A 25,384-nucleotide genomic window follows, 5' to 3' on the forward strand; every position below is an offset into this window, starting at 1 on the left:
TCTAAGGCCCAATGACCTAGTGTGACCATCATGCTTTTTCTATGCCAATGCCTTAGTCAAGGGATCAGCAATGTTAGCCTCTGTGGGTACTCTGCAAATCTTCACATCTCCTCTATCGATGATCTCTCGAATGAGATGGAAGCGCCATAGTATGTGTTTGGTCCGCTGGTGTGAGCGAGGTTCCTTAGCCTGTGCAATTGCTCCATTATTGTCACAATAGAGCTCTATCGGATCGGCTATGCTAGGAACCACCCCAAGTTCAGTAATGAACTTGCGGATCCAAACTGCCTCCTTTGCTGATTCTAATGCAGCAATATACTCGGCCTCTATTATAGAATCAATAATTGTGTCCTGCTTCGAACTCTTCTAGCTCACAGCACCACCATTCTGTTGGTTGCTACTCGGAAAGCCTATAGGTTCCACTGTACAAAAATTTTGTACAAAGGTCTGAACCTTTTCCTAGCTACCATGTGTTCTTTTAAATTAAATTTTGGATCTCCTGCGGAACTTAACACGTTTGATCCAAAACTTAATCTATTTGTTCTTTTAGGTTTTGACTTGGATCTCCTGCGGAACTTAACACGTTCGACCCAAGTCTCCTTAAGTTATTAATTCCATTAAATATTAATTTCCATAAAAGGTTCCCAGTACTGACGTGGCGAGGCACATGGCCTTCTTGGATATGGGAGCAACCACCACCGACTAGACAAAACCTTTAATAGAAAGGTAATATTTAATTTCCTAAAATAACTTTAGGTTAACCAAAGAGAACAATCAAATCACAAGGAAAAGAAAGAAACAAAAGAACACAACTTCGAAAAAACATATTCGAAATACTAGAACGTAAGCCTCTTGTATTTGGTATTATTTCCATAAATAACTAGCATGATGTGGAAATAGAAATTACTAGTTATACCTTGTAGAAAAACCTCTTGATCTTCTACCGTATTCCTCTTCTAACCTCGGACGTTGTGTGGGCAACGATCTTCCAAGATGAGAAATCACCAACCACCTTCTTCTTCTCCAAGCAAGGTTCGGCCACAAAAGAAAAGCTTCACCAAGGAGAAAAACCAAAATACTAACCAAGCTCCAAGAGATGCTAGCTTTCTCTCCTTCTTCTTCTTCTTCTCCAAGTAGTATCCGGCCACCACAAGAGCTCCAAGGAGGGGAGAGAGGTTCGGCCACCACAAGAGGAAGAGAGGGAGAGGATGAACCGGCCACCACAAGGAACAAGAGAGGGAGAGGAATAATAGATGTTGTGTCTTGTGAAGGCACCCTCACCCCTTCTTTTCTATTCCTTGGCCTAGGTAAATTAGGAAATTTAATTACAACAAATTTTCCTTAATTTCCTTGACATGATTTAATTGAGAAAAATAAAATAATATTTCCCCAATTAAACAATGATGGCCGGCCACATCAAGAGGAAACAAATTGGACAAGTTTTAATCAACAATTAAAACTTTCCTTATTTGTTTCCAGAAATTTTAAAAAATAAAATTTCTCTTTAAAAATCTCTTCATGGTTAATAAAAGGAAATATCTATAATTTTAATTTTATTAACATGTGAATAATTTTAAAGAGAAAATAAAAAAACTCTCCAATCTACAAATAAGGAAAGAGATCTAATCTCTTTCTTTAATCTTTTGTAAAACTTTTACAAGAGAGATATTTTAATTTTAATTCTCTTTAAAATATATCTTCCACATAATAATAAAATCTAAAATTAAATTTCTTTTTTATTTAATTATGGCCGGCCCTACTAGCTTGGGTTCAAGCTAGGGCCGGCCACCTTAAACCCAAGGCCGGCCCTAGCTTGGTTCCCAAGCTAGCTTGGCCCCCCTTTAGGTGGGTATAAAAGGTGGGTATATGTGGGTATAGTACTCTATAAATAAGAGGCTACGATAGGGACCGAGAGGAGGAATTGGTTTTGGTCTCTGATAAAATTAAGCATCCCATGTTCGCCCGAACACACAACTTAATTTTATCAATGATAATTCATTCCACTAGAGAACTATCATTGAACTACCGCACCAATCCCAAATTACATTTTGGGCTCCTTCTTATTATGAGTGTGTTAGTCTCCTGTGTTTAAGATATCGAATGTCCACTAATTAAGTGAGTTCTTGACAACTCATTTAATTAATATCTAAGTCCAAGAGTAGTACCACTCAACCTTATTATCATGTCGGACTAAGTCCACCTGCAGGGTTTAACATGACAATCTTTATGAGCTCCTCTTGAGGACATTATCAACCTAGTCTCACTAGGACACTGTTTCCTTCTATAATCAACAACACACACTATGAGTGATACCATTTCCCAATTTATCGGGTTTATTGATTCATCGAACTAAATCTCACCCATTGATAAATTAAAGAAATAAATATCAAACATATGTGCTTGTTATTATATTAGGATTAAGAGCACACACTTCCATAATAATCGAGGTCTTTGTTCCTTTATAAAGTCAGTATAAAAGGAACGACCTCAAATGGTCCTACTCAATACACTCTGAGTGTACTAGTGTAATTATATAGTCAAGATAAACTAATACCTAATTACACTACGACTTTCTAATGGTTTGTTCCTTTCCATTCTGGTCGTGAGCTACTGTTTATAATTTATAAGGTACTGATAACATCATCTTCTGTATGTGACACCACATACTATGTTATCTACAATATAAATTAAATGAACAACTACAAACAAATGTAGATAATTAGACCAAATGTGATTCTTTATTCATAATAAATGTTTACAAAGCTTAGGCTCTCAGTATACACTCCAACACATTCAAGCAAAACACGAACTCAGACTGCGATCTATAATCATCCTGGTCAGTTTAGAAGCTGGCATCACTGTAACCCTTTACAGCTAGCTCATCATCGCCTCCATATATCAAGAAATATTCTTTAGTCCTTCTTATGTACTTAAGAATATTCTTGACTGCTATCCAGTGACTTTCACCTGGATCTGACTGGTATTTGCTCATCATGCTCAAAGCATACGAAACGTCAGGACGAGTACATAGCATGACTTACATGATAGATCCTATGGATGAGGCATAAGGGATCATATCCATGCGGTCTCTCTCCTCTCTAGAAGAGGGACTTTGAGTCTTCGAAAGACTCACACCATGTGACATCGGCAGAAATCCCTTCTTGGAGTTCTTCATGGTAAACCATAGTAATACCTTGTCAATATATGTACTCTGACTTAGGTCAAGCAATCTCTTAGATCTATCTCTATATATCTGTATGCCTAGAATACGTGTTGCTTCACCTAAGTCCTTCATTGAGAAATAATTCCCTAGCCAAGTCTTTACAGAATGCAGCAAAGGGATGTCATACCCAATGAGTAATATGTCATCCACATACAATACAAGGAAGACAACTGTGCTCCCTACAACCTTCTTGTAGACACAAGGTTCATCTTCATTCTTGATGAAACCAAACTGTTTGATCGCATCATCAAATCGAAGATTCCAGCTCCGAGAAGCTTGCTTTAGTCCATAAATAGATTTATACAGCTTGCATACTCTGCCAGTATACTGTGAATCTACAAAACCCTCAGGTTGTGTCATGTACACATCCTCGAGTAAGTTTCCATTCAAAAACACGGTTTTGACATCCATCTGCCAGATCTCATAATCTTGGTATGCTGCAATAGCAAGCATGATCCGAATTGACTTAAACATCGCTACTGGAGAAAAGGTTTCATCATAGTCAATACCATGAATTTGCTTGAAACCTTTAGCTACCAGACGACCCTTATATATAAGTCCATCCATGTCAGTCTTTCTCTTAAAGACCCACTTACACCCAATGAGTTTAACCCCTTCAATTGGATCAACCAAAGTCCATACTTGGTTGGTGTACATGGATTCCATTTCGGATCTCATGGCCTCTAGCCATTTCTCAGAATCTGGTCTCATCACAGCTTCCTGATAAGAGGTAGGCTCATTCTCAATGAGCATAGCGTTATCATGGTCGGACAAGAGAAATGAGTATCTCTCAGGCTGACGACGTACCCAGTCAGACCTGCGAAGAGGTATGTCTACTTGAACTGGTTGTTGTTCCTCAACTCCTTGTGGAACAATCTCATCATCCACAACACTTTGGGGTTCCAGTTCAACTTCCATCAAGGCTTCAGTGCTATGGTTCATATCTTGAACTTCTTCAAGATTGAACGTACTCCCACTAGTTTTTCTAGAAACAAAATCTCTTTCTAGAAAAACCCCAGTCTTAGCTACAACTACTTTGTGTTGACTGGGAATGTAGAAGTAATATCCCTTCGTTTCCTTGGGATATCCTATAAAATAGCACTTATCAGATTTGGGTCCCAGTTTGTCTGAGACTTGATGTTGAACGTAAGTCTTACAACCCCAAATCCTCATAAAAGACACCTGGGCATCTCTCCCAGTCCATATCCTATATGGTGTCTTTATCACAGCATTGGATAGAACACAGTTGAGTATGAAAGCTGCTGTGTCTAGAGCATAGCCCCAAAGTGAGGTAGGAAGATCTGTGTGACTCATCATAGACCGTACCATATCTAATAGGGTATGATTCCTCCTTTCGGATACACCATTCCACTATGGTGTTCCAGGAGGAGTGAGCTGGGATTGAATCTCACACTCAGTTAGATAGTCACGAAACTCATGGCTAAGGTATTCTCCACCTCGATCTGATCGAAGTATCTTAATACTCCTGCCAAGCTGATTTTGTACTTCATTCTTGAATTCTTTGAACTTTTCAAAGGATTCTGACTTATGTGTCATCAAATACACATAACCATATCTACTGAAGTCATCAGTAAATGTAATGAAGTACCTATAACCACCTCTAGCAGCGACATTGAAAGGTCCACATACATCACTATGTATAAGTCCTAACAAGTCAGTCGCTCTCTCACTGTGTCCACTAAAGGGAGTCTTGGTCATCTTGTCCAGTAGGCATGACTCACATGTCTCATATGATTCAAAATCAAATGAGTCCAGCAAACCATCTTTATGGAGCTGGGATAAGCGTCTGTCATTTATATGACCTAAGCGATAGTGCCAGAGATATATTTGGTTCATTTCATTTGATTTGAACATTTTTGTATTTATATTATAGATGGGATTCTCTAAGTCTAGAATGTAGAGTCCGTTCATCAGAGGTGCACTATAATAGAACATATCATTTAAATAAACTGAACAACATTTGTTCTTTATTATAAATGAAAAACCTTTCTTGTCCAAACAAGAAACTGAAATTATGTTCTTAGTAAGAGCAGGCACATAACAACATTCATCTAGTTCTAGTACAAGCCTAGAGGGCAGAGATAGATAGTAAGTCCCTACAGCAACAGCAGCAACCCGTGCTCCATTGCCTACTCGTAGGTCCACCTCGCCCTTCGTCAATGCCCTGCTATTTCTCAACGCCTGCGCATTAGTACAAATGTGAGAAGCACATCCGGTATCTAATACCCACGATGAAGAAATAGAGAGATTAACTTCTATAATATATATACCTGAAGTAGAAGTCTCACTTCTCTTCTTCTTAAGATCTTCCAGGTAGACTTTGCAATTCCTCTTCCAGTGCCCGGTCTGACCGTAGTGGAAGCAGGTAGCATCCTTTGCGATCCCTCCTTTAGGTTTCAGTGCCTTGCCTTTGCCCTTGGCTTGGGACTTTCCCTTACCTTTAGGCTTGCCCTTGCCTTTGCCCTTTTGCACCATCAAAATGGAGTTGGGCTTTACCTTCTTAAGGTTGAGCTCAGCAGTTCTTAACATGCTTAGCAGCTTAGGCAGTGGCTTGTCAATTTCGTTCATATTATAGTTCATGACAAATTGACTGTAGCTCTCCGACAAGGATTGCAAAATCAAGTCAATGGCCAGCTCTTGGCCAAGGAGGAATCCCAACCTCTCTAGGTTTTCTATGTACCCAATCATCTTGAGTACATATGGACCTACGGTAGTCCCGTCTTGCATCTTGCACTGAATCAGTGCCTTAGAGATCTCGAATCTCTCGTGCCTAGCTTGTCCTTGATATAGTTGACAAAGATGTTCAACCATATCATAAGCACCCATCAACTCGTGTTGCTTTTGAAGCTCAGAGTTCATGGTCGCAAGCATGAGACAGGACACATCTAATGCGTCATCTTGATGCTTCTTATAAGCATCACTGTCAGCTCGCGTGGCAATGGCAGGAGGTGCCTCGGGAATGGGTTGTGTAACACCCACGAAATTATAGGATAGGTATACGAATATTATTTTTCCTTAGAGCATAGAAATGAAAAGAATAAGAGAAAAAAAAAGGAAAATAAAAACAAAAATATAGAATAAGAAGAGGTGAGGTCAAGGATTGAACCTTGAACCTCCCACAAATGATGGAGATAAATTGATGCATGATAACCACTAGGATAAGGAGTAATATTTGGATGGAAAGGAATGAAAAATTTAATTAAAGGTGAGAAGGAAATAAAAGAAAACTAAACAAAAGAGCAAGAGAAAACCAAGTGGCTTACCTTCTTTTCCTCTTGGTTAAGAAAAGGAGCAAGCAAAAGAGGAATTGCCCACTTCCCTCCCTCTCTCAATTTTCATGGGAATTAAAGGAATGATGGAGAAGAAGAGTTGAGGGAATGAATGAAGACATGTTTCATTGAACAAAGGAATAAATAGATTTGGGAGAAGAAAAACAAGAGAGTAAGTCCTTTTCTCTCTTCCTCCTTCTTCCTTCTTCATTCCTCACCGAACCAAGAACCTTTCCCTCTCCTCATTCTAATAGCTAAGTTAAGTTCTTCTCCAAGAAAACCAATTTCCATGAAGAAGCCCTCAAGTCCTAGCCCTTCCAAGCAAAGGAAACAAAAGGAGGTACAAGAAGAAAAAGCTTTCCCCTTCCTTGGCACTTAGGATACTTTTCTCCTTAAGAAAAACCACAAGAGAAAGGATGTAAGTTTCCCTCACCTATGGTACAATAGCTTTTGTGTGTTCTATGAAGATTCGGTTACATAAAATCTAAGAAAACCTCATGAAGAATTTCGGCCAAGATAAGACCAAAGGAAGGACCTAGGGAATGTAAAGATCTAAATTTTGACATGCTCGATATGTTTCTTGTAAACAGGTATTTCATGGTAGGGATTTATTTCATGTTTCTATGCTAGAATGTTTAGTTAGAACTTAGATTCATGATCCTAGACTTTCGGCCAAGCATGAACAAAAGGATTAGGTAAGCTTAAGCCTCAAACTAAAACATGCTCCTTTGTTCTTATGATAGGTGCCCTATGATAATGGTATTGTTAACATTTTCTCCTACTTGTTATGTTGTTTGGAACTTTATTTTCAGGCTCATGAATATTCGACCATGGTAGAACTAAGGGCCTAGGAGAGATTTAATTTAAAACTAAGCATGCCATGATTTCCCTAAGATAAGATATGAAGCTATTATGATATGCCCATGATTGTATGTTGAGTTGAACTTTATTTCATGTCTATGAAGGTTCGGCCATGTTTAGATTTGAGGCCTAGGAGAGTCTAAAACAAGTCTAAGATGCTCATGACCTTCTTGATGAAATGATATGAAACTAACTTAATGTTCTTATGTTTGTTTGTTGCATGGAAATTTGGTTACATGCTCTACAACTTTCGGCCACACAAGGTTTTAAGACCTAGGAAACTTAGAACCTAACTCAACTATGCTTATGTTGTTCCTTGAAATATTTGATATGAAAGTTGTTTAAGGTTCTCATGCTTTTAGGACACTTGAACCCTAGCTTTAAGCCCTACAAGTTTCGGCCATATCATGTTGAAGGGCCTAGGGAACTTAGAACCTAACTCAACTATGCTCATGTTGTTCCTTGAAATAATTGCTATGAAAGTTGTTTAAGGTTCTCATGCTTTTACGACACTTGAACCCTAGCTTTAAGCCCTACAAGTTTCGGCCATATCATGTTTAAGGGCCTAGGAAACTTAGAACCTAATTCAACTATGCTCATGCTGTTCCTTGAAATATTTGCTATGAAAGTTGTTTAAGGTTCTCATGCTTTTATGACACTTGAACCCTAGCTTTAAGCTCTATAAGTTTCGGCCATATCATGTTTAAGGGCCTAGGAAACTTAGAATCTAACTCAACTATGCTCATGTTGTTCCTTGAAATAATTGCTATGAAGTTGTTTAGGGTTCACAAGCTTGAATGATAATTTTTAACCCAATGTATGTTTGATAAGTTTCGGCCATGATAAGTTGTAAGCTTAAGAAACCTAGAACTCTACCTAAACTTGCTCATGGTGTTTTCTTATGGTATAGGAAATGATACTTATTTAGGGTTCACATGTTGGTATGGAGTTTTTACCTAAAACCCAATCTATATGTTTCGGCCACTATAAGACATTAGGGTTAGAAAATCTAATTATGTTTCCCATGTATCTTATATGCCATGTTTATGAGATTGCTATGCTTCTATGTTTAATTATGCACACTTATGATCTATACATGATGGAAACCCTTATGCTATGCTGTGTGTTATTTATGATGAGTTGTGTGCCCAATTTACGCATGATATATGTGATGAGCTGTGTGCCCAAGTTTACATGCTATTTATGATGAGCTGTGTGCCCAAACTATGCATGTATTATGATGTGATGTGTCCCCAAAGTTTACATACCATTATGATGAGCTATGTGCCCAAAATTCTATATGGTATGATATGATAAGAAATACAATGTGCAAGAAATGATAAGAACCATGATATGATATGCATGACATGCTACTTTACTTTATATGGCTTGTACCAAGGGTGGGCTCCATAAGCGCCCCGGGGTCGATGGACTAAGAAACGGGCCTCGTTAGGGATGGACTCCTAAGTGCCCCTAGGTCGATGGACTAAGAAACGGACCTAATATGTATGCCTTGTAGGGTTCAAGACTTGCTACCTTGGACCTACATGGGACACGCACATTTATGTATGTGGTACAAGCCGGGGCCCTAACCATGTTATGATTATGTTTAAGTATGTAAGTAAAAAGTTTTTCAAAGGACATGCTGCATATATTATTGCATGAATCATGTTTTTGAAAGTCATCTCGCATAACACATTATGATTATGTTACGATATACCATGATGCCTATGATTATGTTATGTTATGCTAGGATGAACCTTATGATTATGTTATGATATGTTATGATCATGATTATGTTATGCTAGAATTCACTTTATGACTTTATTAGGATATGCCATGATACCATATGATTATGTTATGATATGATGCTTCTATACATGATATGATGAGTTATCTTTATGCTTTATGCCTTGAAGCTTTATTTATGCTATACGATTTTTGTGAGTAGGAAAGGTACTTACTGAGCCTTGAGTGCTCACAGCTTACTTTCCTTGTACCACAGATAAGGGCAAAGAATGGATGTACTAAGGGAGCAGTAGGAGGGGGCAAGGAGGACGTGTGTAGTAGTGACTTGGTTAAAGAGAAAGACCTGCTTCTAGTTAATAAGAATTATGTTCATGTTGTTTCTTTTATGGCTCTATGACACTTCATCATGCTTTTTAGTATTATGGGTTAAATTTATGTTAAGCATGTTATGTGACTCATACGATAGGTAGTTAGCGATGATGATTTGAAAAGTAAAAGAAAAGTTTAAAAAGAAAAAAATATATACTATAGATAAGACTTCCGCTGTTTTAAGAAGAAAAGATAAGTAACCCCCCTCATCTTAAGCAGGAAGGGGCGGGGCATTACAGGCTGCTCCAGGACGTACAGTTTTCGTTCCTATGTGAGAACAATTCTCAGGTTCCTGTACCATTCCAGGAAGTTAGCTCCATTGAGCTTGTCCTTATCAAGGACAGAACGCAGGGAGAAGGTGTTCGTGTTTGACGACATGACAATCTACAACAGAAAATATAGAAAATAAATAATCATATTCACTAATCATTTAATTAGGCCTTTAACTAAATGATGCTCCCACTGAATTATAGAACTTTTGTAGAATCAAGTCATGGATGTGGTCAAACCACACCTACTAGATTCTAACCAACTAGCTATAATTCTTGAGGGATAGGATCCACATCATACTACGCCTTGAGTTAGCTTTGGCTAAATCACCCAAGACTTAATATGATCAGTAGGTAACTAATTACCAATTACATCTCTATGCAACTCTTGTTTATAGGATCAAGATCCGCATGTATATTAAAACTTGAGTTAGCTTTGGCTAAATCGTCCAAGAGTTAATATAAATGTGATTTTGACCTATCTACCAAAACCATTGGAAATGTCTGTAGTTAAACCCGATCTAATTGAGTTTAACTAGTTTTACTCAATTTAATTGAGTTTGTACTCACCCATGCGTTGATAGGCAGGACCAAGATTGTCCCTCCGCACCCTACCAAGATAATATGCGTTGCTCTGCTTTGGCAGATTCAACAACAACATGTGATCGAGGTAGTGATGGATATCACGGCATGGTAGGCATTTCGAGTTGACGCGATTTAGATCTAATCTAATCGTTGATGTGTATCATATACTCGATTTAGATCTAATCTAATCGTGGTGCATCATATATGCGATTTAGATCTAATCTAATCATTAAAGCACTAATTAATTACTCTACTCTAGCATGCATCCCATACACACACACAAGAAATTAATTAAATTGTGATTAGTCATGGCCCTACTACGATCTTCTCAAGCCAATGAGAAGATCGGATAGTCAACCTAGGGTCAATAGCTTCTCCAAGCTCCTCCCTTTGACCACCATGTGTTGCTCGCACCCTCCTCGTAACTCCTCCTCGAGTGGATCTTCCACCGCTCCATTTTGTACATTACAAAAATAAAACTCGAGTTACATTCGAGTCTAAACTATTTTACAATAGGAAATAAAATAGAAAGGCACGACGCGCAGGTCGCGTATCAAATATACAATATGCACAATCACACAAAAATGATGCACAGGCCATATTATGAATTACAACACATGCATCCAATCCAATCGAGGTTTTTGGGCCATGACCATCACAAATCATACATAATTCTAAATTATGTATTTTATATAAATTTTTGTAATTTTATTATTGTTTTTACGATTTTATGAGTCGCAACTTCCCGGCGGTCCCGTTTAGCGATTTTCGGGCACGATCGCAGGACAATGCCCCTTGCGGGGTTTGGGGCAGCACCCCTTCTCGCGAAATGAATCTCACGAGTGTCCCAAAATGATCTTATAGCGCCTTTAGCCACTGCCCCAAAATATTTTGGGTGAGACCTTACCGTTACAGAAGGTATTTCTCGGTAGTCGAAGCCTACAAGTGTTCAAACACTTGTTGCTTTGCTTCTACGAGAAAAATACTCTTAAAAACCATAAAATTAAAAAAATCAAAAAAACTTACAGAACTTTAATTTTTCATAAAAATTAAAATAAAAACAAGTACATGTTCGCACGTGGCTCTGATACCACTGTTGGGATTTTCGAGCCGCAAAAACCGCTTTTGCGTTGCGGAAACCCCTAAATCCCATGCCACCGGATCCGTGCGAATATTAAAATTTTACATGTACAAGTTTTCTAACCTAGATCTACACTAGATCTACATGTTAAGGAGTTTATACCTTTGATGCGAAGCCGTTCGCTTATCCCGCTCGTCCAAGGTTCGCCGGATCTCAAGGGTGTCAAGTGAACACCCCTCTATGTGTATCCACACGAACAAAAAGGTGGAGAAGAAACCTTAGAGTGTGCTAGCACTCATGGAGGTTTCGGGCAAGGTGGAGGAGAGGGAGAGAAGAAGAAGCAAGGAGGAAGAAGATGAAATCAATGAGCACAAAATTGTAACTCACACACAACTAATGGTGGCCGACCACTTTAGAGGCTTTTAAACCTCTATGGAATATCAAGAGTCACAACTCTTGATCTCCCTCATGATGTGGCACACACATAAGCCAACCTTGATGATGTGGAACATCATCATTGGCCCACCTTATGCCAACTCACAAATGAGGTGGCATTGGTCAAGTCAAGGTCAAGTCAAACTTGACCTTTCATCTTCCCTCTCAAGTCAAGTCAAACTTGACCTCTTCTCTCCCATGGTTGATCAAATCTAACCATTTGATTCAAACCAATTTAATTTAATGAATCTATATTCATTGAATTAAATTGATTCAACGAATCCAAGTCCAAATTAGACTCATTGAACACATGAATCAAATTGAGTCCAACTCAATTAGTTTAATTTGGATTACTCTTAATCCAATTTGGTTCATCACATGAACCTAATCCTCTTGGTTCATCATATGAAGCTATTCTCCATCTAATTACCCTTTGTGTGTGACCCTATAGGTTCTTGTAATGTTGGCAATGTTCCTAAACCCATTTAGAAGCATAAGTAATGAGCGGTATCTAGCAACACATCATTACTACCCAAGTTGCAAGAATGTTGAGATCCAACATCACCTTGTGACTACTAATTGTGACTCTTTACAATATATGACAAGTGTCCTTCTATCCTTGACATCTTGGTTGATCAATTTGAGGCATAGACGGTGTCATCCTCTGATCAATCTAAATCTTGAACTCCAAGTAGACTCACTCTAATCAAATGAGCTCAATATCTCATATTGACTGACTTGGGCATGACCATGCACTTAGTGATCTCACTCTATCAAGAATAACGATGTCACTCCCGTTATATAGGAGGGATAGATCCCATCTACATCACTCACATCCCTTCACATAATTTGTTACATACCCAGTAATCGCCTTTATAGTCCACCGAGTTACGGGTGACATTTGACGAAGCCAAAGTATGCAACTCCTTATATAGGGAACCATGGTGACTTCAGGTCTAAGGACTAATAGTCATACTAATAGCCACATGAGAAAGTATATGACACTCATATAACGATCCATGATATTTTCTTATGGTGGGTCATTCAGTATACATTCTCCAATGCATACCCATGTGTCAACTTGATATCTCTATATCCATGACTTGTGAGATCAAGTCATCGAGTTGACCTACATGCTAGTCTCGTCGCATTAACATTGTCCTTGAATGTTAATACTTGACTAGGAATGATTAAGAGTAGTGTTCTCTATATCATCTCACTATCGATTGAACTAATCGATTAATATAGATAAGAACCTTCTACTCAAGGACGCTATTATACTTAGTTATTTGGCACCAATACAAGTAAGTATAATAACCAAAACAAATATCTTTATATACATAGGAATATGATACAATGAGTCCATACAACAATCATCATATGATTGGCTCTAGGGCTCTAACCAACAAGCTTCTAGGCTAAGTCCAAAATTTGAAAAATCTAATAAGATTGGGATTTTGAAATCAACATTTTTCCTAGAAGTTTTATAAAATAAACTAAGCAAGAGTCTAATATGTGCAGAACTAAGTAACAAAAACTAGTAAGCAGAAAAATAGGTTGAGTAACTAAATTCTGATCGGCAAAAGTTTAACTAGGTAATTATAAAATAGCAGATGAAAGTGTCTGCGTCCTAGGTCCAAAGTACAACGCATGAAAAGATAGTATCAATGAGTAGGATCATCAGCTAGAGGGTCGTCAGCTGGAGGTGGTGCAAGAGGCTGCTCGGGAGTAGGCTGTCCCCGATGAAGAGAGGCAAAGCAGGAGGCTATCTCTGCGCGAAGCATGCGAAATTCGTCCAGCATAAACCGTCGTGTTTGAGTGGAGTGAATCTTGAGACGTGTGAGTTGGTCCTCGACCGATAATGAGGTGGATGGCCGTGTCGAGGTCAAGGGCCCTGTCGAACTGGAGGGCTGTCCATGAAAATCCTCGGCTGTGAACTCTAACCAGTCCTCTCCCTCAGCTGGAGCAAAGAAGGCAAAGCACTCGTCGTCTGCCTCGAGCCCTCTCAGAGCAACTAGCTCATCCTCAACTGGGTCGGCTGGCGAAGGCCTGCCCACCCATGCTTGGACCCCCTGAGCAGTGACATCTATATGTGCTAGCCTAAGAGAACCCAATCCAAACTCATCATAACGGGTAAGAGGAATGACCGTCCCCCGAGTCACATCTATGCCCTCTATCGTCAAAAAGATGGATGTCAACACATGGCAGTAGGGCATGTGTACTACTCTGGATGTGACGAGACTAGCAACATGAACTATGTTATAGAACATATGTAATGCAATATCTATATCTAGATGATGACAAAATGTATACAAAAAGAAAGAATGACACGGACGCATCTTCGGGATGTCCCGAGATGTGATGGGTAGAATGCATGCGGTGAGAACTCTATACATGACGTAATCCTGCACCCTGAGAGACATTGACTTGAAATCAGAGACTCCAAGTGGTCTCTCTCCACCAAAAAAATACTCATAGAGTGTATCTAGAGTAATGTGGGAGTAGGGGTCGCTAAATGGTAGATCCCTACTAGGGTAGCACACGGAAAGGGCAGGCTGACTGTCTAAGCTCTAAACTGGTGCGTAATAAGGCAGGTGTAAACTGGATGTCCTTTCCACCAACCCGGGTGGAATTGACCAAATCATCAACCTTATCAAGGTTGTTAAATAATTGGGCACATAGATCTCAATTTACTGCATGACTGTAGTAAACTAGTGTGTCCAACTGATAGTGGGCAATCATCTCTATGACAGATGGACAATAACTCGTGAAACAGGGTCTATTTAGGTATCTACACTTAATGACAGAGTATGAATGTTGAGAAAAATTAAGTCTATGCTGCTTAGTGGGAAATCTAGCGTTAGTGGACGGGGCCGTGCCCGAGGTGGACGCAAAATTGCATCGTTTCCTAATTTTAACCATATACATAAAAATTTGCAAAACAAGTACTAGAATCATGTAAAGGATGATTTAGGATAGTTTAGAGTATACCTAGGAGGCATTGTAGGGTATTTGAAGGAGTTGAAGGGTGGAAATCTGAGTTTAAGGCGGCATAGATCGTTGAGAAATCGCCGTGAAGAGTTGCAGCGAACTTTCTATTCTCTACATATTTCTGTATTGAAGGCGCCTTCAATCTCACTGAAGGAGCCTCCAACGGAGCGTTCACGACGTCTCGGACCCGGTCCGAGGCACCTCAGTCGGTTTCGGCGGGAATTTTCTCGCCGATCTTAGAGGGTGCCTCTGCCAACGCAGAGGCACCTTCATTTGTCACTGTTGGAAATTTTTTTTTTTGTTTTTTTTTTTATTTTTAAATAAGTTTTTTTTTTCAAAAAGAATTTTAAATAAGTTATTAAAACATTTTTGAATAAGTTTTTAAAAGATTATTAAATAAGTTTTTTTTTTAAAAAATAATTTTTAAATAAGTTTTTAAAAAGATTTTTAAATAAGTTTTAAAAATATTTTTAAATAATTTTTTAAAATAATTTTTAAATAAGTTTTTTTAAACATTTTTGAATAAGTTTTTAAAAGATTTTTAAATAAGTTTTAAAAATAATTTTTAAATAAGTTTTTTAAAAATAATTTTTAAATAAGTTTTTAAAAACATTTTTGAATAAGTTTTTTAAAAAATTTTAAATAAGTTTTAAATAAGTTTTTAAAATAATTTAAAATAATTTTTTTACAACATTTTTGAATAAGTTTTTAAAATAATTTTTAGATAAGTTTTTAAAATAATTTTAAAATAAGTTTTTTTTAAAACATTTTTGAATAAGTTTTTAAATGGATTTTGAAATAAATTTTTTTTTTAAAAGAATGTTTATTATTAATTTAATTTAATTTTTAATTTAAGTAGATTTTTTATTATTAATTTAATTTGAGTTATTAATTAGATTGAAATTTGATTTGAATTATTAATTTTTAATTTAATTTAATCCTTAGTCATCTCACCCGATCAAAATTTCAAATCAGGGGATCCTATAATTTTATGAGATGGAGTGGATTCAGTTATAGGGTTTGGTTTAACTTTATGTTAGATTCAGGTTTAGCTTTGGGCTCAACAAATAGGCATTCTTCGGATAAACTTCTGGGCTATGGTGAGTCACTCAGACATCATTAAAGTAACCATGCCTTTGAGGTTTTCCAAATAGTCCTATCCACTGAACTTAATACAAAACCTTGGTCTAACTAGTTAGGATCCATAAAGGGTAGCTTCGGTTAGTTCCACTTAGCCAAATGCACCAGGTCGAAGCCATATCTTTTTAGACATGCATAGACTAAGCTTCCCTAACGTACTATCATCCAAAATTTCACCAGTACCATAGGTCAAGTTAAACTTGTTCCCTTTCTAATTAGTTCTAATTACCATGCCGAGTAGCTTGGGTTGGGTTACCCTGTCGGGTAGGTTAGTTTTAGAAGTGCCAGCTATTCTGGAGTCTCCACCTAAATTATTGATATTTTTATTTATTTTTATTTAATTTATAGATTAGATTTAAGGTTTTAATTATATTTTAATTATGTTCTTTTAATGATTTATCTGTTTATTAAGACAGTTTTTTTTTGGCTCCCCCTGGATCATAGCCTCGATATGGTTTATCAAGATAATGTACTTGATCCTTGGGAATCCAATATTGACCAAGTCCAACTTGATTAACTAAGTTGGACTTGGGTACCCATTCTTGGACTGTCTTACTATTAGGTATGTTGACTAAGGTTAGATAGGATTGATATTTCTTTTTGGTCTTAAAACCTAATCCAGATATGTTGTAAACGGCTCTTTGTGTCCCAAGAATTAGGTCAAGGTTCTTGAAGCCCAAAGAAAACTATTCCAATGTCCTTTTCAAATCCTTGACCTGAGTTTTCAGACTAGAATTTTCTTCCTCAAGCTTTTGGACTTGAGTTAAATATCCAATCTGAACTGGGTCAGGCAAGGGTTTCGAGTTAGTCACTTCTTTAAGGGCTACTACCTCCTTTAGAAGTGACTTGACCCTAATATTGGATTTTGCTAATTTACGTAATAAATAATTAACCAAATTGTTTAGATGCGGAATACTTACAGTGGGGTCAAGCCCTTCGGAAACGGATACGGATCCGTGGCTTCTTTCTGATTCAGCTTCCGATTCGCTCTCACTCTCGGACATATTGATCTGGTCCCGGGCCAATAGTGCAAGGAGTCTCATCTGATCGAGTTCGTCATCGTCATCTTCTGAGGAAGATTCTTCGAATGTTGCCTTCAGGATTTTTTTCTTTCTTTGTTTCTTTACCTCCCTTTGGTTGGGACAGTTGGCCTTGATGTGTCCCTTCTTGTTGCAGTCATACCACGTCATTTCAAATTTTACCTTCGAGCTTGATTGGGCTTCCTTGAATTGAAATGCCTTCTTGAGGTCCTTCTTGTTGAACCCCTTCCTTTTTTTATAGAGTTTCTTTACAAGGTTTATGAGTTCAGCCGTTAGCTCGTCGTCTTCATCGTTTGAGTCAGGTTCTTCATCCGATTTTGGTTCGTTTCTACGCCTTGGTCTTGGTTCGCATGTTCTACTTGTACCTGCAACCAAAGCAATACCCTTCTCGGTTGGTTGTGCATTAGTCTGCTCATGTAATTTAAACTCAGAGAATAACTCATCTAATTTTATAGAAGATAAATCCTTGGAGACTTTATAGGCATCTACCATTGATGCACACAATGTACTCCTCGGAAATGCGTTGAGAGCGTACCTTATTATATCTTTGTTCTTGACCTTTTGCCCAATCGCGTGGAGGGAGTTGAGAATATCTTGAATATGTGCATGGAGTTGACTTGCTGTCTCTCCTTCCTACATTTTGAGATTATATAATTTATTAAACAATAAATTTCTCTTGCTTACCTTGGTGTCGGAGGTGCCCTCGTGCAGTTCGATTAGCTTCTCCCATAGCTCTTTTGTGGTTGAAATGGACCAACTTTGTTGAGCTCCTCCTTGGTCAGTCCACACTGAAGGGTGCAGGTCGCTCTGGCATTGGCTTTCACCTTCTTGATTTGAGCTGGTTCCCAGTTCTCGCAGGGTGTAGGCTTGCCGTCTTCATCGGTTGGCAGTTGGAATCCAGTCTTGACGATCATCCACATCTCGAACTGGATCTTTAGGAAATTTTTCATTCATCCCTTCTAGTACCTAAAATCTTCTCCCGTGAAGAGCAGGGGACGAACGGTGCTGTATCCTTCTTGTTGGGTCATTTAGTTAATATGCAAGTACAAAAAAGAACAAGATGCCCCAAGACTAGGTCTTGGATTAGTAGTGCAGGAATAAAGTTAAAATAACGAGCTCGAGTGGTGTTGCACCAATTTCGAGCAAAAACTGATTCGTAAAAAGAATTAGAATGTAGCTATTAAGCTAATTCTAATTGACTCCATAAAACTGAAAATAACCACAAAAAAATATGCTTGATTGGTGGTTGCACCAAATCGAAGCGACCCCATTCTGATACCAATTGTTGGATCGAGAAGCGCTAGAGGGGGTGAATAGCGCTCGTGGCTATTTCTTTAGATTTAAAAACGTATCAAGTGGATAAACGCAGCGGAAAAGAAAAGAACAAACGCTAACACAAGTTGGTTACTTGGTTCGGAGCCTGTGGCGACTCCTACTCCAAGGCCCACGATCGTTGATCGCTTCCGGTGGGCAATAACTATAAGCTCGAGAATGTTATTATAAACTAAGTACAATGTAAAAGTAGTAAAGAAACTTTATACCGATAACAGAATACTGAAAACTAAGGCTCCGGGTTGTTGGGATGTTGTTGCAGCACTTCCGGATCATCTCGTTAGCAGCTTGTAGCATAAGGATTGCTTGGAAGGTGATATTTTTGCTGCTGCCTCGAGACATCCTTTTATTGGACATTGAGGGTGCCTCCAATAACCCATGGAGGCGCCTCAAACACCAAGAGTTATCCCGAGTTGACCGCTGATATAAGCTACTGCGTCGCTGCCTCTTATCTGCTTGGAGGTGCCTCCATCAATCCTTTGAGGCGCCTCAAAGCTCTCCAAGGCGCCTCAGACTTCATTTGAGGCACCTCAAGCCCCACTTCGCAGCCAGCTAACCCTTTGCACCCGAGGCGCCTCCAAGCTCCATGGAGGCGCCTCGGACACTGTTCATCCGAAGTGTGACTTGCTCCTTTGTTCCTACAAAATATGTTAGTCCCAAACACATACCCTACAAAACAAAGTTAGCACATAATAGTCATAGTAATAAAAATATTGACAGTCTTTGGACTGTCCAGGTCTGACTTCGGATTTTCGACCGGAAACCCTAGGTCGATTCGACGCCTACTGTTCCCTCTGTAAGGAACGCGTCCTCACCTACTCCTCTCAGGAGAGTTACCTGTTGCCAGTGTGATCCTCCAGATTGACTAGACTTTTGCTCAGCGCTCGATGCTTCTGGACTTTCTACTGGACGCCCGCTCCCCGACCCGTCCAATTTTTCACCTGGTTCCCGACACCAGGACTTTCAATCTTGGGTTACCACCCCCTAGGACTTTTACCTGAAGCTCTCGACCTGCCAAGACTTTTCGCATAGGGTTACCACCCCCTAGGGTTTTCCACCTACCTAATCGCAGCTAGGACTTTTGCCTAAGTTCACTTAGGACTTTCCTTGCAAGCTCATTCAAACTGTTAGATCCCAAAATAACTTGACTTTGAACCCTTTTCCATTATCAAAACGCGGGTTCGATCGTCGGATGCTTCCCGCACCAACATTTAGTCGACACGGCGAAAGGGCTAATGATCTGTTAGAACTCATATATACTGATGTATGTGGCCCTTTCAGAATAGCAGCTAGAAGAGGCTATTATTACTTCATTACCTTCACTGATGATTTCAATAGATACGACTATGTGTATCTGATGAGACACAAGTCAGAATCCTTTGAAAAGTTCAAAGAATTCAAGAATGAAGTACAAAACCAACTTGGTAAGAGTATTAAGATGCTTCGATCAGATCGAGGTGGGGAATACCTTAGCCAAGAGTTTCATGACTATCTCGTTGAGTGTGGGATAATATCTCAACTCACTCTACCTGGAACACCATAATGGAATGGTGTATCAGAAAGGAGAAATCACACCTTATTAGATATGATACGATCGATGATGAGTCATACAGATCTTTCTACTTCCTTCTGGGGACATGCTCTAGAAACAACCGCTTTCACACTTAATTGAGTTCCATCTAAGGTCGTCACAAAGACACCATATACGATATGGACAGGGAAGAGTCCCAATATGTCTTTTATGAAGATTTGGGGTTGTGAGGCTTACGTTCGATGACAAGTCATAGATAAACTAGGACCCAAATCAGATAAGTGCTACTTTGTTGGATATACCAAGGAAACAGAGGGATATTACTTCTATAATCCCACACATGGCAAGGTGTTTGTTGCCAGGATTGGTGTATTTCTAGAAAAGGAATTTATTTCTAGAAAAATTAGTCGGAGTGAAGTCGATCTTGAAGAAGTTCAAGATACTAGCACTGACACCTTGATGGAAATTGAACAGGTACCACAAGATGTTGTGGATCGGGATCTTGTTACACCACAAGAAGTTGTGGAATAACAACCTGTTCAAGTAGCACAAGCTCTACGCAGATCTGATAGGATTCGTCGTCAACCTGAGAGATATTCTTTTCTCTTGTCTGACCACGGTGATATAGAGCTTATTGGTCTCGATGAGCCTACATCTTATCAGGAAGATGTACAAGGCCCAGATTCCCAGAAATGGCTAGAGGCCATGAGGTCCGAAATGAAATCCATGTACACTAACCAAGTATAGACTTTGGTTGATCCACCTGAAGGGATCAAACCCATTGGGTGTAAGTGGGTCTTCAAGGTGAAGACTGACATGGATGGAAATATGCATACCTATAAAGGTTGATTGGTGGCTAAAGGATTCAAGCATATTCATGGTATAGACTATGATGAATCCTTTTCACTAGTTGCAATGCTCAAGTCCATTCGGATCATTCTTGCTATTGCAGCTTATTATGATTACAAGATCTGGCAAATGGATGTCAAAACCCATTTCTTAACGGAAATCTACTCAAGTCTGTGTACATGACACAACCTGAGGGTTTGTAGATCCAGATCATGCTGGAAAGGTTTGTAAGTTGCAAAGATCCATTTATGGATTGAAGCAAGCTTCTAGAAGCTGGAATCTTCGATTCGATGATGCGATCAAAACGTTTGGTTTCATTAAGAATGAAGATGAACCTTATGTCTACAAGAAGGTTAGTGGGAGTACAGTCATCTTTCTCATATTGTATGTAGATGACATACTTCTCATTGGAAATGATATCTCTACTCTTCAGTCAGTAAAGACTTGGCTTGAGAATTGTTTTTCAATGAAAGACTTAGGTGAGATAGCCTATATTTTAGGCCTTAAGATCTATAGAGATAGGTCTAAAAGATTGCTTGGCTTAAGCCAGAGTACGTACATTGACAAGGTGCTTAAACGTTTTTCCATGGAGAATTCCAAGAAGGGATTCCTACCTATGTCATATGGTGTGAGTCTTTTGAAGACTCAATGCCCCTCTTCTAAAGTAGAAAGGGACCACATAGATCAAATTCCTTATGCATCTGCTATAGGGTCTATCATGTACGCCATGCTTTGTACTTGCCTAGATGTCTCATATGCGTTAAGCATGATGAGTAGATACCAGTCAGATCTAAGTGAAGGTCACTGGACAACAGTCAAGAATATTCTTAAGTACTTGAGAAGGACTCAAGATTATTTCTTGATATTTGAAGGCGATGAAGAGCTTGTTGTAAAGGATTACACCGATGCTAGCTTCCAAACTGATAAGGATGATTACAGATCACAGTCAGGGTATGTATTTTGCATAAATGGTGGTGCTGTGAGCTGGAAGAGTTCAAAGCAGGACACAGTCGCTGATTCTACAACAGAAGCCGAGTATATTGCTGCATTAGCTACAACAAAGGAGGTTGTTTGCATCAGGAAGTTCATTCCAGAGCTTGGTGTTGTTCCTAGTGTAGCGAACCCAATAGACCTCTATTGTGACAATAATGGGGCTATTACACAAGCTAAAGAACCTCACTCTCATCAGAGATCCAAACACATACTCCATCGATTCCATCTCATTCGAGAGATCATCGATATAGGAGATGCAAGGATATGTAGAGTCCTGACCGATGCTAACATTGCGAATCCTATGACCAAGGCTTTGGCACAGGGAAAGCATGATGGTCACACTAGGTCAATGGGTATTCGATACCTTAGTGATTGGCACTAGTTCTAGTGGGAGATTGTTAGTATTAGTCCTAGTACCAATTATGAGATAATTGTAAAGGGCACATTTTGTATCATATATCACTATTAATAAAAGGCAAAGTTTTTGGTTATTATATTTATTTCAGTTCAGTGCTAATTGAATAAGTATAATAATGCCCTTGGGTAGTAGGTGCTTATCTACAGTATATCAATTTGTTGAATTGATAGTGAGATATTATAGAGAACACTACTCTTAACTATACCTAGTTGAGCATCAATATACAAGGACAATATTAATGCATTGAGACTAACATATAGGTCAACGGATGACTTGATCTCACAAGTCATGGATATGAGATATCAGGTTGACACATGGGTATATATTAGAGAATATATACTGAATGACCCGCCATGAGAATGTTTCATGGATCGTCGTATGAGTGTCATAAACATTCTCATGTGACTATTGGTATGAATAGTCCTTAGACTTGAAGTCACTACAGTTCCCTACATAAGGAGTTGTATACTTTGGTATCGTCAAACGTCATCCGTAATTGGGTGGACTATAAAGTCGATCACTGGGTATGCAATAAATTATGCAGAGGGATGTGAGTGATGTAGATGGGATCTATTCCTTCCATATGACGGAAGCGATATCTATGGGCCCCTTGATTAGTAGGGCATAAGAAAGCATGACCATGCGTAAATAAGTTAATATGAGATATTGAGCTTATTTGATTAAGTGTATCTACTTGGAGATCAAGAAACACAAAGATTGATAAGAGGATGACATGATCTATGCCTCATTGATCAATCTAGATCTCAAGGATAGAGGGACCAAGTCATACATGATGATAGCCACAGACAGGTTAGGTCGGATCTCGACTTTCTCGTCACTTGGGTAGCAATGATGCCTTGCTAGATGCCACTCATTGTTTATGTATCACAAATGTTAATTTGGGTACATTGCCGACATTATGAGTGCCTATAGGGTCACATACAAAGAACAAGTTGATATGGAGATGAGTTCATGTGATGAATCAATGGATTAAGTGTAATCCGAATTTGACTCATTGAGTTAGACTCAAAGGGATCCAATTGTTGGATTGAGTCGAGTTGCTTGAGAATCAATGGCTTGGACTCATTGGGTGAACTAGAGTTCACCAAGGAAGTTGAATGGTCAAAATTGAACCATTGGATTGAATGGTTAATTTTGAGCCATTAGATTAGAAGATGAAAGGGTGGAGACTCTTGGTATACCTTGGGATGGTTATAAATATCATTTTGGATGATATTCTATAATAGTTTTGATGTGTTAAGACCCTTGGCATTCTTCTTCTTCTTCCTTCTTCCCCTTCTTGGCCGAAATCACCATTGTGGTTGCTAGCACAACCTTGTGATTTCTTCTCCATCTTGCTTTGTTTGTGAGACAAGCAAAGATAAGGCTTGTTCGTGTGGATACCGTAAAGGCGCGGACACTTGAACGCGCTAAGATCTGCATCTAAAGAAAGGTTGTTATCGGGATTATGAAGGGCACGCAACAAAGGTATAATCCTATCATGTAGCTTAGTATAGATTATGAATAGAAAATGTTTCTTCCCTTCGCATGGATCTGCTTGATAAGAGGATCTAGTAATTTTTTCGCTGCATTTCCGCGTCTTTGGCGTACGAGATCCCAACAAAAATAAACTCTGATCTCGAGTGGTGTTGCACCAACTTCGAGAAAAATTTGATTATGAAAGAATTAAGATTGGAAGACAACAAGAATACCGATTCCGATTAACTCCGAAAAAATAAAATCACCACGAAAAAATGCTTGATTGGTGGTTGCACCAAATCAAAGCGACCCGCTCTGATACCAATTGTTGGATCGAGACCGCGATAGAGGTGGGGGTAGGGGGTGAATAGCGCTCGTGGCTTTCACACGTTTTGTAATCGAAAAAATTACAAGTAAATGCAGCGGAAAATAAAAAAACACACACACAAGAAGACCAAGATTTACTTGGTTCGGAGCCTAGGGCAACTCCTACTCTAAGGCCCGCGATCGTAGATCACTTTCGGTGGGAAATCACTATCAATCCAAATATCTTTATACAAATTTGAAATAAAAGTACTAAATAATGAACTTATAACGACAATATAAAAGATGAAGAAGCTAGTTGTCGTCTGTCGGAGTGTCGAAGTGCTTCGGAGCAGTGCACAGCTTTAGACGATCGCTTGAGTTATGGTTTTCATTGTATGGAAGTTGCAGCCCGAGGCTCCTTTTATAGCCTTTACAGATCTGATCCAGATCCTCAAAACCTGGGATCAAATTTGACCCGAAGTGGATCTGTCAACCGATCCCCGCGTTCGGTCGACCGATCAGACAATTTCCTCCTCATCCGATCCGCCCGATCCGCTCGCTCCGCTTCGATCTGGTCAAGTCTTATCCCCAGTTCAGTTGATCGATAACCAAGTTCGGTCAAAAAATCCCCTGGTCGAGCTCGGTTCACTCGCTGGAAATCTAATATGTGGCTTGGGGGTTCGGTCGGCCGATAACCCTGTTCGATCGATTGATCCCGGTCAATTCTGACCCTGCACAGAAACTGTTAGAACTATTCTCCTGTAAAACAGAGTTAGAATATAGACGATAATATATAAATAAGTTATTTGACAGTCTTCGGACTATCCGGTTATGATTTTGGATTTTCGACCGAAAACCCTAGGTCAAACCGACGCCTACTGTTCCCTCTTCCGGGGAACGCATCCCCACCTACTCCACTCAGGAGAAGTTACCTTTTGCCAGTTCGATCCTCTAGATCGACTGGACTTTTGCTCGGCGCTTGAATCTTCTGGTCTTCATGCTGGACGCCCACTCCACGACTTGTCCGGACTTCCACCTAGTTCGCGACACAAGGATTTCCACCTAGGGTTTCCACCCCCTAGGATTTTTGCCCAAAGACTCTGTCCCGCCAAGGCTTTCCGCATAGGGTTACCACCCCCTATGACCTAGGGTTACCGTCCCCTAGGGTTTTCCCTTTGCCTAACCGTATCTAGGGCTTTTGCCTAAGTAACCTTAGGACTTGAAGTATACTCAACATTTTGTATGTAGTTGTAGTCTTAATTTTGTTGATTCATCCAAAAGTGATTATAATATTGAGGAGGGTCAGAGATCTGCTGCTGGAATAATGACTGCTCACTCTGCTCTAAAATTAGCTGGGGTTGAAGGTACTGAATTTGATGATCTTCTCAGTCATAGCCATAAGTATCAGGAACTTGCTCATATGTATCTTGATATTGAGGTTGA

The sequence above is a fragment of the Zingiber officinale genome, chromosome 11B (genome assembly GCF_018446385.1).
Source record: "Zingiber officinale cultivar Zhangliang chromosome 11B, Zo_v1.1, whole genome shotgun sequence".
Taxonomy (NCBI): Eukaryota; Viridiplantae; Streptophyta; class Magnoliopsida; order Zingiberales; family Zingiberaceae; genus Zingiber; species Zingiber officinale.